General features: G+C 38.2%; 2 long non-coding RNA genes across 6 annotated transcripts; both read left to right on the top strand.

Moving 5' to 3' along the window:
* The first annotated feature begins 13 nt into the window (after positions 1–13).
* Positions 14–10316, top strand: LOC127378562 (uncharacterized). 5 transcript variants are annotated; one of them, XR_007888076.1, is made up of 7 exons: positions 14–278; positions 434–641; positions 1033–1078; positions 1293–1367; positions 8447–8482; positions 8595–8700; positions 9179–10316. It is a non-coding gene; the product is annotated as an uncharacterized LOC127378562 (long non-coding RNA). The 5 variants fall into 5 exon arrangements; XR_007888077.1 differs by lacking the exons at positions 14–278; positions 8447–8482; positions 8595–8700; positions 9179–10316 and adding exons at positions 1454–1489; positions 1602–1690; positions 2646–3588; positions 3698–3896 and having other exon boundaries at positions 287–641; XR_007888078.1 differs by lacking the exons at positions 14–278; positions 8447–8482; positions 8595–8700; positions 9179–10316 and adding exons at positions 1454–1489; positions 1602–1690; positions 2649–3257 and having other exon boundaries at positions 321–641.
* Positions 7007–8174, top strand: LOC127378564 (uncharacterized). The gene is made up of 3 exons (XR_007888079.1): positions 7007–7310; positions 7539–7747; positions 8125–8174. It is a non-coding gene; the product is annotated as an uncharacterized LOC127378564 (long non-coding RNA).
* Positions 10317–11359: the final 1043 nt, after the last annotated feature.

Raw genomic sequence — 11359 nt, forward strand, 5'->3', positions numbered from 1 at the left:
GGTCAATCACACACAGCTGGCTCGGTTTCAGTGTTACTGCCGGTACTGCTCCACAAGAGCAACGTTACACTGTTTGATCAGTCAGTGAGACAATGACAGTGGATAATGACCTTAATCGATCTTTAATATTCTCACACAGCGAGGAAACAACAAACAAACAAACAAACAAACAAACAAACAGCAGCCATTGAACTACCAGCAGCTTCATTGTCACTGTGTTTGTCTTTGTTGTTCGAGAGGCTGTTCGCTTGTCGCTTTCACTGAATGTTCATCAACAGGTGGCGTTGATTTCATCTGACAATAACAACAGGAAAACAACAACAACAACAACAACAACAACAACTGTTTAAAACACCCTGTGTTTGTTTGTGTCTGACTGACCTTATAACTCTCTCCTTCTTCCTCTCGTCCTCTAAACGTCTTCATGAAACAGGTTCAAGTATCCGGAGCGACCGCGAACTTTCCGTCATGGCGTCAGTTCGCCTGAGCAGCCCGGTGGAGAGTCTGTTCCCTGGTGGAGAGTCATTGTGGACTAGAGAGGGAATACCGGGAATATCTGCTTCATGGAGACGTTTGGAGGACGAGAGGAAGAAGAAAAGAGGACATAAGACGAAGAACTGGAGTTTGTTGTGAGTTAGAAGGTCAGTCAGAGGCTGAACGGCCACACAAACAAACACAAACAAACAAACACAAACAAACAAATACAGGGTCGCTGCGTCTGTTGCTGGCTGACTAACAGCTAAACAAACAAACAATCGGTCAAATTCACTCGAGTTACATTAAGGTGACAATGAGAGCTTATTGTGAGAATGAACATTACCTTTTAAACAGTCGTTGTTGTTGTTTTCTTGCTGTTATTGTCAGAGGAAATCAACGCCACCTGTTGATGAGCGTTCAGTGAAAGCGACAAGCGAACAGCGTCTCGAACAACAAAGACAAACAAAGTGACTGTTTCTGGATCTTTGGATATATTGATTGTTTGTTTGTTGCTCTGTCAATAACTAGACTTTATTGTGTGTCTGATGGCTGCAGGAGGACTGCTGCTGAGGCTCTGTGGGAACTATGGAAGAGTCTTCAGGTTGGTCCACTTTCTAGTCTTAATGTTGATTATAAATGTGACTGAATCCTATAAATGTTTGTTGTTTCACTGTAATCTACACAAAGCTGCAACCACTGACTGTGTGTCAGTCTTTAGGTTGTGGGTTTGAGTTTAAGCTTTAAGGTTTTAATGCTGGATTTTGACAAATAGGAAAAAAAATATGAAGTCGACAGTGTATAATAGGTTCTTACAGGTTGAAGGCTGATGTCCAGAGTTACAGGAGGACTGCTGTTGACACGGCCTGCAGGAAACACAGAAGAGTCTTCAGGTAAGTCCGCTTTACAGAGTTTATGTTATTATTCACTAACTGATTAAACACTAACTGTTGATATATTGACTGTGTGTAAATTACAGATATTGGAGAGGTCCGTGGGGTGAAATCCAACCTCAGTAAGTGTTCTTATTGTGCTCTGCTTTGGTTTCTGGGAGCTCAAGCTGCAGTTACTTGTTTTAACTCTTACTAACTATTAATATTAACTATTTCCTTTGGTTGTTTACACAGAAATTAAGGAAATTCTGTAACCCAAATCCCATCGCTCCCAACCAGAACCCGGACACGCTGCTGTAACCGTCTTCCACTGCGATGCTGCGGTATGTATCTTACATTATTCTTGTATATGTAGTAGTGTCTAATATAATATAGTAGTGTCTAATTTAATTTAATATAGGAGTGTATAATAGAGTAGTGTTTAATTTAATATAATATAATGTAATATAATATAATAGTGTTTAATTTAATTTAATATAATATAGTATAATATAATCTAGTAGTGTCTAATATAATGTAATATAATATAATAGTGTTTAATTTAATTTAATATAATATAGTATAATATAATCTAGTAGTGTCTAATATAATGTAATATAATATAATAGTGTTTAATGTAATATAGTATAATAGAGTAGTGTCTAATTTAATTTAATATATTATAATGTAATATAATATAATAGTGTTTAATTTAATTTAATATAATATAGTATAATATAATCTAGTAGTGTCTAATATAATGTAATATAATATAATAGTGTCTAATTAAATTTATTATAATATAGTATAATATAATATAGTAGTATATAATATAATAGTGTCTAATTTAATTTAATTTAATATAGTATAATATAGTAGTGTCTAATATAATATAATATAATATAATAGTGTCTAATATAATATGTGTCTAATATAATTTAATATAATATAATAGTCTCTAATATAATTTAATATAATATAATAGTGTCTAATTTAATATAGCAGTGTCTAATATAATATAATATTATATAATATAATAGTGTCTAATATAATATAATGTAATATAATAGTGTCTAATATAATATAATATAATAGTGTCTAATATAATTTAATATAATATAATATAATAGTGTCTAATTTAATATAGCAGTGTCTAATATAATATAATAGTGTCTAATAATAATATTAATAATGTAATGTAATATAGTAGTGTTGTGTGCTGGAAGATAACTTGGTACTAACTGTGCTTCTCTTCTACTCTCTCTCTCTCTCTCTCTCTCACTCTCTCCCCTCCTCCAGCAGTTGGGGTTTTCCACAAAGAAGACTTCCTGGAGGGGGAGGGGAGAGAGGGTTGTTATGGGGTGTTTTGCTTGTTAATGTTCAATAAAATTATTTTAAAATCCATAACCCCCTGCTTTTGTCTCTCTGGAAACCCGGGAGAGAACACGGCCGCCTCCTCTCCCTCTGCAGCGGGGTGACACTCCAGGAACCCAGCACCCAAAGTGCTGCCAGTAGTTTTTAATTCAGATTCAGATTATCGGATTAGTTACAACATCCATCACCTTAGAGTTTTCAAATTCCCCATATATCTTAATCTCCTGTTTTCAAATACAGATTGGACCCCAGTATTGGGATAATCCAAATGGCTGCTGTGTGTGGGCAAGGATTCAGTGACAAATGGTCGATTCTGACCACTGCAGTAGCTTCGTATGCCACTAGGGGAGCTCTGACGTCATCAATTTCTTGCCGAAAATGCACTTGTGGCGGCGTCCGCCAACCCCCTCTCCCTCACAGTTACGTAAAAAGCTTCAAACATTTGAGCAAAATTTCAGCCGCTCGTGGCTCTGTGTCCGATAACCCCCTGCTTTGATCTCTCCGGCGCATCGGGAGGGGACAAGGCCCCCTCCCTCACCCACCGCCGTGGGATCGATAGTCCAGGAACCGGCCGGGTGGTATTCGAACCAGCGGTTCCTCCACTGGCCGACCCTACGGTCACGAGACGAAGCCACCACGCCACCGAGCCCCCTTCGCACTAGAACCTGCTCTCTGGCCGTTTTTATTTCTTCACTTTGGGGCGCTGGACTTTAAAATTCACTGAGCCTCATAAGGGAATCGACCCATGTCCATTAGCCTACTAACACACTGCGCTATGTGTACGCAGACACTTCTTCCTTGTTTCTTGTTTCTTAGAGGCTTTCAGTCTTCTTCTTGGGGTTGACTTTGAAAGTTCACAACGTCAAAGGTTTGAACCCACAATCTCCGAAGTTCCACACAGTCGTTTAACACCTTGAGCTATTTGATCTGAGACGCTGCAGCTCTTTTTCTCTGACTTTTTTTACTCTTTCCTTTAGACAACTGAACACCAAACATATCTTTGTGAAAGACTTCATTGTGGAGAGGAAGGTGTCCGGCTGATGATCTCCAACTCGCACAGCAAGGAGGGGCCACCCAACTGTTCTGATGTGTGTTGTGGGTGTTAATCCTCAATAAAATTATTTTAAAATCCATAACCCCCTGCCTCTATCTCTCTTCTTGACCTCTTTGAGGAGAGAGCACACAGAATATAACCTTGGATCATCTTTTAACAGCACCTTATCTCACTGAGCTATACCTCAAGTTGGTAATGTACTGCTTCGTAGTTGTATTTATTGTTTACATCCCTGAGGAGAAACCTTTAAAAATCTCACAACACATGTTTGGATTTGAACCCTCAACCTCAGGTATCAACCACATCAGCTGCTCATCTTACTGAGCTATTCCTGCTGATGAGTTTTTTTTTTATAATTCTTTGATTTACTTTTACTACATTTCGTTTATGTTTTACACTGGACAGACAACCCTGGGGTTATATGAACTATAATGGAGCTCAGGTACAACAGTGCTGCTTTGGAGGAACAAGCCCCTGCCCTCTCCTGTCAGCATGTCACACTGGACAACAAACTGGACTGGTCTATAAACTGGTTTATAAGAAGGGCCTGAGCCGACGTTACTTCCTGTGGAGGCTCAGGTCCTTCAATGTTTGTGTTTATCAGTCTGTTGTGGCGAGCACCATCTTCTTTGCTGCGGTGTCCTGGGGTGCGGGCATCAAGGCAAAGGAGGCCAACAGACTGAACAAACTCATTAAGAAGGCAGAGTCTGTTGTTGGCTCGAAGCTTGTCACCCTGGAGGAGGTGGTGGAGGAGAGGATGCTGGCAATCCTGGACAACCCCCCCCCCACGCACACACACATTACTGGACAAGCTAACAAGCAGCGGTGCAGATGTTGCACTGTTGTTTGGTGAAAAATAAAAAGATAAATGTTTCAACAGCATGTTTGTGTATCTGCAAATACCAATGTACCTGGCTGCTACGACGACCCAATTTGAAGAATTAATAAAGTCTATCTATCCTATGCATTTATGGACGTCACAGGTATTACTACTTTGAAAAAAAAAACACCTGTAGAAATAGCTCAGTGAGATAAGTAGCTTATGTTCATTCCTGAGTTGGAAGGTTCAAATCCAGGACAACCTTTTCTGAGATCTTTAAGCATTTACTTCAGCAACATGAATAATAAATATGACAACAAACCCATGAATACAACCCTCAGGTGTAGCTCACTGAGATAAGGTGCTGCTACCTGATGATCTAAAGCAGAGGGACCCAATCCAATTTATCTTCTGATGACACTTTTCTGTGTTTTCTCCTCAAAAATGTAAAGAAAAGCAACAACGAGTTCAACTCAACTGTCCCAACAAATAGCTCAATGAGTGAAGAGTTGTCACAGTTGGTTCTCCACACTCAGAGATTGAGGGTTCAAAACCAGATGGTGTTTTGACCATTTTCAATGTTTTCTCCTTCAGTGTGAAATACAACAAATACAACAACATACACAGGTTCAACTTTAAGCATAGCTCAGTGAGATAAGACACTGACAGGTCTACATTGAAGACCTGGATCTGGGAGTTTGAGTCCCTTTTAGGTTCTTACTGTGTCCATTTCAGTTCAACTGAAAACTTTATTTAACTAATTATTTTGTTATTGTTTTTCTTCTTTCAGAGTCAACATCTGTTTTTGTTTTTTTGGGGGGGAAAATAAACTTTGTTCAGAGGATTGACTGTTTGACTGTTTCTGACTTTTCCCCAACATGCAACACTTTGAGCCAACACTAATGCTTTAACTGAGAACTTTATTTCTACAAGAATAATCTGTAGTCTGTTTTCTGTCAGAGTAACTTCCCCAGGTGTCGGACCGCGTCCTCCTGCAACCCTCGAACACAATAAATCATCAGAACTTTGAGTTGTGTTCATTTAATCCACGGTGCACACATTGAAACCAACCTCGGGAGAGAACAGACAATTATGGATAATAATAATTAATAGGTTTTTCAACCTGTTTTTATTCATATATATATACACTTAAGTAGCTGAAAGACATGTTTTTTATTACTTTATATCTGATCCTTGTTATTTTAACCTTATTCTGCTGTGTTGCATCAAATGTAAAAATTCCAATTTTGTAGCTGACATATTTTTGAACATTTAGTTGACTTTTCGTCACATTTCAGTTTGTGTAGAAGATGTTGTATGTAATTGTTACCAATATGTTTATGCAAAATAAATGAACTGCAACACTATAAAACACTTAACACGAGTTAATATCAAAGTAGTTCAATAACTTATTGTTGATTACTGATAAACGTTCACGTATAACTCATAACTCTTGACAAGAAAGCAAGTGGAGTCAGTTATTTATTTAATAATTTTATTTATTCATAAAAAAAATAAGATTTTTTTTAAATCTGTCTCACTCATGAATGGTTACTAGTACTGATATGAATGTTCACCAACATTAAAACTGGAAAGTGGACTTACCTGAAGACTCTTTAGTAGTTCACAAACACTCGAGTCCCTTGAGCCAAGACGTGGACAACGGTGTCTGCCGGTTCTTGGCTGATCTGGATGAGAAGCAGAGGGTTTTGGAATAAATTAGGTTTGTAAGGACAAGGTGGAACCAACTTTTTATAGGATTCAGTTACAGATAGGAAATAGAAATATAACAAGAGCCTAAGATATATAATAAAATAATAGAGCCTATAGTTTCCATAGTTCCCACAGAGCGTGTCAGCAGCAGTCCTCCTGCAACCATCAAACACAGAATAAATCATCAGGTTGCATTCATTAAATGGCATATTCATGATATATTATATTATATTGATCGTATTAATCGCAACAGATTTTACAATTGCAATAGGAACAGTTAGTGGGAATGATGATTTTTGCATCCCAGTTTTTATTTGATTATCTTTCATTTCATTTTGAATTATTTTCACGTTCATATATATTTTAATATTTTTACATGTTTTCTTCCCTTGGGAAATAGAAAATAAACAGAAATAGTGACATTTAATATCTAATAAAGTCTTTAAAAATCAAAGAAGGAAAAGCTGTTTTAAAGATGACACTGGTGTCTAGAATCTGTACAATTATTGGAAGAATAGTGAGACTTTGAGGCCAATTGTATCACAACAAAAGGAAAACAAAGATATTGTCACCATGTTCCTGCCAGATACTGTAGTAGAATAATTCAATGAGCCAATAATCAATAATAATCAGACCCTCTAGTGGCAGCAGATCTTATTGGCTCCAATAAAGGTCAATCACACACAGCTGGCCCGGTTTCAGTGTTACTGCCGGTACTGCTCCACAAGAGCAACGTTACACTGTTTGATCAGTCAGTGAGACAATGACAGTGGATAATGACCTTAATCGATCTCTGATATTCTCACACAGCGAGGAAACAACAACAACAACAACAACAACAAACAGCAGCCATTGAACTACCAGCAGCTTCATTGTCACTGTGTTTGTCTTTGTTGTTCGAGACGCTGTTCGCTTGTCGCTTTCACTGAATGCTCATCAACAGGTGGCGTTGATTTCCTCTGACAATAACAGCAAGAAAACAACAACAACGACTGTTTAAAAGGTAATGTTCATTATCAGGAGTTTGACCGATGTTTGTTTGTTTATAGTCAACAACTGTAAGCATAGGTGTTCGCTAGCTGACGTCGTTAACTACAGACGCGGCGACCCTGTGTTTGTTTGTTTGTTTGTTTCTGTGGCTGTTCCGCCTCTGACTGACCTTATAACTCACAGAAACTCTTTTATTGTCTCTCCTTCTTCCTCTCGTCCTCTAAACGTCTTCATGAAACAGGTTCAAGTATCCGGAGATGACCGCGAACTTTCCGTCATGGCGTCAGTTCGCCTGAGCAGCCCGGTGGAGAGTCTGTTCCCTGGTGGAGAGTCATTGTGGACTAGAGAGGGAATACCGGGAATATCTGCTTCATGGAGACGTTTGGAGGACGAGAGGAAGAAGAAAAGAGGACATAAGACGAAGAACTGGAGTTTGTTGTGAGTTAGAAGGTCAGTCAGAGGCTGAACGGCCACACAAACAAACACAAACAAACAAATACAGGGTCGCTGCGTCTGTTGCTGGCTGACTAACAGCTAAACAAACAAACAATCGGTCAAATTCACTCGAGTTACATTAAGGTGACAATGAGAGCTTATTGTGAGAATGAACATTACCTTTGAAACAGTCGTTGTTGTTGTTTTCTTGCTGTTATTGTCAGAGGAAATCAACGCCACCTGTTGATGAGCGTTCAGTGAAAGCGACAAGCGAACAGCGTCTCGAACAACAAAGACAAACAAAGTGACTGTTTGTGGATCTTTGGATATATTGATTGTTTGTTTGTTGCTCTGTCAATAATTAGACTTTATTGTGTGTCTGATGGCTGCAGGAGGACTGCTGCTGAGGCTCTGTGGGAACTATGGAAGAGTCTTCAGGTTGGTCCACTTTCTAGTCTTAATGTTGATTATAAATGTGACTGAATCCTATAAATGTTTGTTGTTTCACTGTAATCTACACAAAGCTGCAACCACTGACTGTGTGTCTTACAGGTTTGAAGGCTGATGTCCAGAGTTACAGGAGGACTGCTGTTGACACGGCCTGCAGGAAACACAGAAGAGTCTTCAGGTAAGTCCGCTTTACAGAGTTTATGTTATTATTCACTAACTGATTAAATACTAACTGTTGATATATTGACTGTGTGTAAATTACAGATATTGGAGAGGTCCGTGGGGTGAAATCCAACCTCAGTAAGTGTTCTTATTGTGCTCTGCTTTGGTTTCTGGGAGCTCAAGCTGCAGTTACTTGTTTTAACTCTTACTAACTATTAATATTAACTATTTCCTTTGGTTGTTTTCACAGAAATTAAGGAAATTCTGGACCCTCAGGCTCCTGTAACCCAAATCCCATCGCTCCCAACCAGAACCCCGGACACGCTGCTGTAACCGTCTTCCACTGCGATGCTGTGGTATGTATCTTACATTATTCTTGTATATGTAGTAGTGTCTAATATGATATAATATAATATAATAGTGTCTAATATAGTTTAATATAATATAATATAATATAATAGTGTCTAATATAATATAATATAATATAATAGTCTCTAATGTAATTAAATTTAATTGAATATAATATAGTAGTGTCTAATTTAATTTAATTGTATATAACATAATATAATAGTGTTTAATGTAATATAATATAGTAGTGTCTAATTCAATTTTATATAATATAAGTGTTTAATGTAATATAATATAATATAATGTCTAGTTTAATTTAATTAAATTTAATATAATAGTGTCTAATTTAATAAGTGTTTAATGTAATATAGTATAATATAGTCGTGTCTAATTTAATTTAATATAGCAGTGTTTAATAAGTGTGTACTAATGTCTGTACTAACTTTTTTTTCTCTCTCTCTCTCTCTCTCTCTCTCTCTCTCTCAGGTTCTGCTTCCTGGATCACCCCTCCCCTCCACAATGAAGTCTAAGAAGACTTCATTGTGGAGGGGAGGGGTGATCCACAAAGACGACTTCTTTGGGAAGATGGGTGTTATGCATGTTAATGTTGAATAAAATTATTTTAAAATCCATAACCCCCTGCATTTGTCTCTCTGGAAACCCGGGAGGGGACACGGCCCCCTCCTCTCCCTCTGCAGCGGGGTGACACTCCAGGAACCTGGCATCCGGCGCCGAGCGAGCCTTGAACCAGACACCTCTGCATTCTGGCCACTCCCATGCACACTGCGCCACCAAGCTCCCTTCATACTATAACTCCTTCTCCGGGCGCTTTTATCATTTTACTTTGGCTGCTGGACCACAAAATTCACTCAGCCTCATAAGAGAATCGAACACACAACCTCTGGTCTCCTGATCACTCTTCTAACACTCTGCACTATTTGATATAAGACAGTCTGGGTTTCTAACAGCTTTTGACTTGTTTCTACAAACATCTGACTTCATAATTCAGAGTTGAGCAAGGCTCGAACCCCACTTCCAATCAGACAATCATCTGCTTATTCACAGACAGTACCACTGACAGTACAGTCTGTGTCAGTTGTTACTTTTCTTGATCTCTTTGAGGAGAGAACACACAAAATGTAACCTTGGATCATCCTTTTGCAGCTCCTTATCTCACTGAGCTATACCTCAGGCTGGTAATTTGCTGCTTTGTAGTTGTATTTGTTGTTCACATCACTGAGGAGAAACCTTCAAAAGTCTCACAACACATGTGTTTGGATTTGAACCCTCAACCTCTGGTATCAACCACATCAGCTGCTTATCTTCCTGAGCTATTCCTGCTGAGGCTTTTAACTTTTCTCCTGCAAATTTATGGACGTCACAGGTATTAGTGCTTTAAAAAAAATCCATCAATAATAGCTCAGTGAGATAATCTGCTGATGTTTTTCAGTTTTCCCTTCAGCAACATGAACAATAAATACAACAACAACGAACCAGTGACTTGTAATCCTCAGGTGTAACTCGCTGAGATAAGGTGCTGCTACCTGATGATCCTAGCTGTGTACCTGTTAACTAGTTTGTTTGTTTGTTTGTGTTTGGCTGACCTTATAAAAGTCACAACGAACTCCAGTTCTTCATCTTGTTTTCCTCTCCTCTTGATGAAGCAGGAATGAGAGAAGTCTACCTCACTTCCTGTGTTTTCCTCATCGCTGATTGGCTCTTTGTCACTCCTCCTTTAGGGGCCGCTGACTCGTTAACCTGTAGATTTGGTAAGAGGAGTTAATCGTTATTATGTAATCATTTTAGTTGAACTGAGAACTTTATTTATCCTTGTTTAAGATTAACATGAAACATTACATTTTAATTAGTTTGTTTTCTTTCAGAGTCAACAGTCCATGTGTTTCTACACTCATTAATAACCCTTGTTTTGAAGTCAACAAGATGCACATGATAAATTATTCGAGTTAAGAACAGTAGATCCTCTCTGACCCTGTACTCTTCCACGGTTCCCACAGACCGCGTCCTCTACAAAATAAATCATCAGAGTTTGAGTTGCGTTAATTTCAAGTTGAACCGTGGTGCACACATTCAAACCAACCCTGGTGTATGAAATAAAACAAAGTCTACAGTCATTGGAATAATAATCAGAATTTGTGGTACCGTGGTGGAATAAATCAATTAGCCAATATTTTTATTATTATTCCCTGTTTAGGGAACTTTTCATACATTTCCCCGTCTGTATTTTTATCATTTTCTTCTAGTGGGAGCAGATCTTATTGGAGAGAAGATAGAGTATGTAAGTTTGTTGTGATCCCCTGTAGGTGTGTCCTTAAAAAAAATATTCTGGATCTGATGTCCACAATGGTCAACTCATTTTCCTAATTTACATATCTAATACATTTTGTGATGAGCTAACAAAGCAGTTCAGTGCAAATGCTCTAAAACGTCACTTTCTAAACACCAAAGTAGCCAACTGCTTGTTATTCACTCACAGATAACACAGATAACAGTTCAGACGAACATCTCTGCCACAAAGTAGTCTTTTTAACTCTTTTTATGATACAAAAAAGGCCTCAAAGGGCTTCAGCACAGAGATGTTCACTCAGTTGGTCTGTGTCACATTCCTATTCTTCCCAGATGTCCTCCATTGAAGCCACATATCTAGTC

Source organism: Dicentrarchus labrax, unplaced genomic scaffold (genome assembly GCF_905237075.1).
Source record: "Dicentrarchus labrax unplaced genomic scaffold, dlabrax2021, whole genome shotgun sequence".
NCBI classification, from domain to species: domain Eukaryota; kingdom Metazoa; phylum Chordata; class Actinopteri; family Moronidae; genus Dicentrarchus; species Dicentrarchus labrax.